The sequence below is a fragment of the Felis catus genome, chromosome B3 (genome assembly GCF_018350175.1).
Source record: "Felis catus isolate Fca126 chromosome B3, F.catus_Fca126_mat1.0, whole genome shotgun sequence".
Classification (NCBI taxonomy): domain Eukaryota; kingdom Metazoa; phylum Chordata; class Mammalia; order Carnivora; family Felidae; genus Felis; species Felis catus.
The window spans coordinates 53,595,783-53,601,782 of NC_058373.1; the positions used below are offsets into that span (position 1 = coordinate 53,595,783).

Below are 6,000 nucleotides of genomic sequence, written 5' to 3' on the forward strand. Positions count from 1 at the left end.
AAACATTAGTTTAATACAACTTTATTATAGTAGGTTAATGGCCCCAAATTCTTTGATATTCTTCCCTCCAAAAAAGGTAGGGTCTGTCACTTGGTTAGGGGAGGGCTCTGACTGCTCTAACAGAGAATGCTGGAAGCTATGCTATGCCAATTTCTGGGTCCAGCTTTAAGAGACAGCTTTCACTTCTGTCTCCTCAAATACTTGCTCTTGAAACTCAAACTCCATGCTGTGAGACGTCCAAGGCACATGAAGAGTCCATGTGCAGGCGCTCCAGATAACATCCCCAGCTGAACTCCCAGACAACATCAACTGCCACCCATACAAATGAGCCATCTGGGATATCCCACTCGGGTAAGCTTTCAGATGACTCCAAAACCTAGCTGCTTATCTAACTACAAATGCATGAAATTCTTAAGTGAGAATCAACCAGCTGACCCCAGGCAGCCCAGAGAAATATAACAGATAAAACATTGTAGTTTGAAGCTACTTTGGAGTGATTCGTTATATAGCAATTGGTAACTGGGACAATAACCAATAGTTTTTAAAAAATGCTTCCTTAACTATATCTAATTTGGCTATCAACTCATATTTAATGGGCACATTTTCCCCTTAATCTTTACAAAAATAATTGCAACTTCATGTAGAAAATATGTTAGATATTTTAAGGGAAAAAAATCTAATATGCTTGATTTTAGAACTTTACAGAAGCCATTTTGGATCTTTCCCAGTATGTTCATATTACTGAACAAATGACCACAATGATTAATAAAGGTCAAGCAGATATACAGAGTTAAATGCTAGAAAGACATCTTTAAATTCTTTTTGTTTTTCTCACGCATTGTTTTCTTAAAGAACACATACCTACATGCTTACATGCAATTAATGCATATTTAGGTCATTAATAACAAGTGTTGTTTTACTATTATAAGAATCTTACTATCTAATTTTAAAGATATACCTAATGTGCCACAAAAAAAGGGATACACGTTTCAAGGCAGCCAGAGCAATATGATAAAAGCAAAGCACAACCTACATCACCTTTCAGACAAACTGGTCCAGTACTGTGGAGTCACAAGAAACTATTTAAATCCATCAGAAAGACATTTGACAATGAACCTTAAACAGAATCTGTTGAAATGCAAAATCTGCTTACAGAGCAAAGCCCCAGAGCAAGCCTAGAACAGGTACAGTTCCTTAACAATATCACTTGATATTTTTAATGGCTGCAGAAGACATACAAAAACTAAGACTGCTTGCAGATTCGGAAAGAGTAACATCCCTTTCATCTGAAACCCTCAAGGTGCTTAACAAATATTAAATGCCTTCAGGTAAGTATTTTGTTAGTGATTATATGACTTGCTTCAAGGTCATAGAATGAACTGGAGAAAAGAATGAACCCGAGAAGTGTGGTCTACAGCTTTATGTATAAATGAACATCAGTGCGATTCAGGGTTCTGAAATTACCAAGGTGGAGTGGAGGTGAAATCAACTTGTCCCGCAACTCCAGGAGAGAGGCCACATTTTAGCAAAAGCTTTTATTTGGGAAAGTCATATTTTAATTCTGATGAGCTTATAGGCTCTTTAAACTCATACTTGGACTTCACTAAAACCAAGTTTGATTGGGACAGAGGAGGGATTGGGAAACAGTATGAGAGATGGTATCAAAGGCCTGGAATTGTAGCCCGACAGCAGAAAATCAGAAAACGGAGGCCAGAGGAAGCAGGTCAAAGTCGAGTCTAAGTGTCGAAGAAGAACGAGGAATGGTCAAGGCCACTTCTAAGATCGGAAAATCTGATAAAAACTACACGAAACTCCCTGGGTAACCCTAGGTAGGCGGCGGGAAAGACTCGAGGTTGGGCCCTTCCTCTAAAAGCCGATTCTATGTTCGGGGTTGTTCCACCCCTCTCGGCGGACAGGACTGGTCTCCCGAGTGACCAGCAGCTGGTGAAAAGAAAGGGTGTTCAATGCAGACAGCTTTCCGAGGAACAAAGGACAGGACCCAGACCCACACTCACCGTGGCGCCGGGAACGCTTGACTAACGCCGGCCTCCTCGCCAAAGGCCCATCTTCCACCAACTCGAGGAAGAATTAGCCTTCGCTAGCCCGACGGAAACCAGCCCAGCGCATCCCCTTTTCCCAGTTTGCACTGCGTTGCGACGCGTCGCGTCTCGGACGTCACGGAGGGGAGGGGCTGCGCGCGCGCCCGTGACAGCTTCCTCTTCCGCAGTCCTGCCGTTACCCGGGCGGAGGGAGGACTAAAGGGGAAGTTTGGGATGGGCGGCAAGGGCAGGGCTCAGGCTAGACTAAGTTTCCGCATGCTTGCCTGTCCGTACCCTGCGCCCTGCATTTGTCGGGCCTAGTTCAGTCACCTTGGTGTTACACGCTTCGTGGGCTTTGCCGCGGAGGAAGCCGGGACTCTTGTGCCTCTTACCTACGTATTTTTACTCTTCAGATAGGAGATTTAGAATAGAAAAGGGGTTGGAATCCCCTCAAACTCTGGCTGAAAGTTTAAAATTCTCTGAAGCCAAGTCTCTGGCCAAACAAGGAACATAATCCTAAAACATATATATACACATTTAACAAAAGTTAAAGGCCCAGTGTTACAAAAACAAGAGATTTGAACTTTCTTGTAAGGTGATCTTTGTACTGTCATAGAGAAAGGTGATTGGATGCTCCAATTAGTAAAAGTAAAGTTGCCTGGATGGTAAAGTTTTGTGGATGGAGTTGCTGGGCATGGTCACTTAAGTCCCCAGGGACAATTCAGGTGTCTCATGGGTGGGAAAGCTGGAGGGTGAGGTCTAGTAAGTGTCTGCCATAAAGGTTTTAAATAAATTGTAATAAATAAACATAGTGCTTCACATACAGTAAGTAGTCTTTTCAATAAATGCTAATTTCCTTTCTGTTACAATGAAATACCTGCAAAAATATGGTAGCTCTTTTATACTTAAGCTATACACAGTTTTCCCAAAAGATTTAAGACTGATATGAAATATACAGTGCTGCCTGGAACTGCTAACTAGGAAGCCTTAGCTAATTTTTCGTAACAAGGAAACAATTGCATCTGTTTTGAAAATGGATGGTAGGAAAGGAAGTTGGTTGTTGGAGTTTGTTATTTTGTGTTTTGTTTTTTCTGTTGAGCACCTTGATGAATTTGGGTATAAAAAAAAAGACAGGGGTGCCTGGGTGGCTCAGTTGGTTAATGGTTTGACTTTTTTTTTTTTTAATTTTTTTTTTAACGTTTATTTATTTTTGGGACAGAGAGAGACAGAGCATGAACGGGGGAGGGGCAGAGAGAGGGGGAGACACAGAATCGGAAACAGGCTCCAGGCTCTGAGCCATCAGCCCAGAGCCTGACGCGGGGCTCGAACCCACCCACCACGGATCGCGAGATCGTGACCTGGCTGAAGTCGGACGCTTAACCGACTGCGCCACCCAGGCGCCCCTGTTAATGGTTTGACTCTTGATTTGGGCTCAGGTTATGATCTCATAGGAATTCTTGGGTTAGAGCCCCACATAGGGCTCTATGCTGAAAGCAAGGAGCCTGCTTTGGATTCTGTCTTTCAAAACAAATAAATAAGACAACAACAACAGCAGCAGCAAAACAAAACAAAACAAAACAAAACAAAACAGTGTGGGAGTAGGAACCAAAGATAGGGAGAAGAATGGGAAATTCCCTGAAGACCATCTCGGAGAGAGGATACCAGGAATGTGAGGTGATAGAGAAAAAGAGAAATGATAATGAATTAACCAATGAAAAGAGCCCCTTATGATGGGGTGGAAAAAAGATTTTAATAAATAGGACTCTTTAACATTCACCTGAAGTTACTTCTGTTGCTCTGTTATAATGGTTCCAATTCTCCCCATAAGTAGAATTTCCCCCATTTCTTAAAGTGTCAGTCAAGTTTGCTCAAACACAAGTCATCTGCCTGAGTTTTTTGAAAACTAAGGAGTAGTGCCACATGTGAGTCAACAGATGCAGAAGGGAAAGCAGGCACAAGATGATGAGATGATTCCAAAACTAAACTAAGATGGTGAAAGCAGGAAAAACCCAGAACCTTCCGAGGAAATTCACAGACATCTGTGACTTCTCAGTATTAGTGGAATAAGCATGCTTAAAGAGTAGGGTTACCTTGATGAAACTATGTTTATTGAATTGAATTGTAAACCCTAGCTCTTTTCCAAATTTGTGTTGTGACAAACTAAGCAACAGTATCTATGGTACCCAGCGTTTAAGTAATGGGTCACTAGCTGTCTAGACTGCATGAACTGTATTTGACAATAGTTTTAATTCCTTTGCCATCCAGAATAAGCAGTAGTCCAAAATTTACTGAACCTTGTTCATCCTTCATCCGTTCAACAAGTATTTACTGAATGCATGTTCTATGACAGGCATTGTTTTGGACTTGGGATATAAAGTGCCTCCTCAACACAGAGCTGACTTACATTCTAGTGGGGGAGACGTATAATAAATACATGTATACTATGTCAGGTATTATTAAATGTTAAGAAAACAAAACAAAAAAGGGTAAGGGGCCAGAAAACACACTGGTAATTTTGATGGGATAGCCAGGGAAGAGCTCTCTGAGAAAGTGACATTTCCACAGAACCTTTGGTGAGGAGAGGGAGCAAGCCATGAATATGTGTGTGTTGAAAAAGAGCATCCAGGCAATGGGAGAAGCACAGATAAAGTCAGTGAGGCAGGAAAAGGTGAATGTGTTGGAGGAACTGCAAGGAGGACAGAAGGGTGAAGAGAGAATAATGCAGACTCCATAGGATTTATAGGTCTATAAAACATGTTTATCCCACTATCCCCCAATAATGCAAGAAGTGAAGCACATAGTAATATTATATGAAAAATTAGCTTTCATATGGGTGATAAAATTTACAAATTATGTACAAACATTCATTACAATTGTTTTTTAGCCAAAGCAAAAGTATCTTGTGGTTCTTTCACTAGTCACTTGATTTTTCTATTCATCTGTTTTTTGTTTTCTAAAGTCAGAATGATTACCACATTGGCTGGTTGCATGGGCCATCACACATTTTATCTCTTGGGTCTGCATCCCCAGACAAGGGGTGGCAAATCTTGGCTATCCTCTTAGATATCAACATCTGAGTTTAGGAACTCACCACTCGGCACATCACTAAGACTCTATCAGCCATTGGTTTATGTGAAGTTGTAAATAATCAACTATATCACCACTTAGAGTAATTTGAGTTCTATTTTTTTTTATGTGAAGTTGTGCTAAACTTACTTCAATAAGGTTTTAGAGATGCACTCTCATTCTACAATTTTAGGGTTTAGTGAACAGCTGTGCTTACTTTTTTCATCTCTTTATGATTTCACACTTAGATCTTCTCTCCTTTCTGCCTTTTGTTTTTCTATCCAAATGGAAGAGTTTTAGTCTGATTATTATGCTCTCCTTTGTGGTTCCCCGTTCAAGTTGTTACTTTGTCTTCTGGATCTTCTCTTCTTCCATCAGATTTTCCTTACAGATGTAATACTCAGAATACAATACTACACATGGTGATGCACATGGTTTTATACCAATGAGAGCTAGTTTTCAGTCTGTTGACCTACCACAAAATTTTCACCTACTTGACTGAGGTCACCAAAGAGTTACTTAAACTTCTTAAGGATTGTTTCTGCAATTTTGTCATGCTAACATTAACTGGCAAAAAGAGAATCCTATTTGACACAAGAACTGTTGAGCTTTAAGTGTACTTAATTGAAATCATAGAATCAACATACAGGCTTAAAAGCCTTTTCTACATTTTTCCAAAAAGAAACTATTAGGTTGTAGCTTAAGGAAGCATCTGATTTAAAGAAGATACTGTTTTGGGATGCCTGGGTGGTTCAATTGGTTAAACATCTGAATCTTTTTTTTTAATGCTTATTTATTTTTGAGAGAGAGAGAGCGTGCATGCTAGTGGGAGGAACACAGAGGGGGAATACAGAGGATCTGAAGGGCTCCTCAAACTCAGGAGCGTGAGATCATA

At 40.6% G+C, this 6,000-nt stretch overlaps 1 protein-coding gene across 1 annotated transcript in view; it reads right to left on the reverse strand.

Annotated features, from left to right (window-relative positions):
* USP8 (ubiquitin specific peptidase 8) overlaps positions 1-2,168 on the reverse strand; it is a 76,222-nt gene extending 74,054 nt beyond the window's left edge. The window contains exon 1 of the mRNA XM_023255371.2: positions 2,016-2,168. The gene's annotated coding sequence lies outside the window, so the exon portion shown is untranslated. The remainder of the gene's footprint in view (positions 1-2,015) is intronic.
* Positions 2,169-6,000: the final 3,832 nt, after the last annotated feature.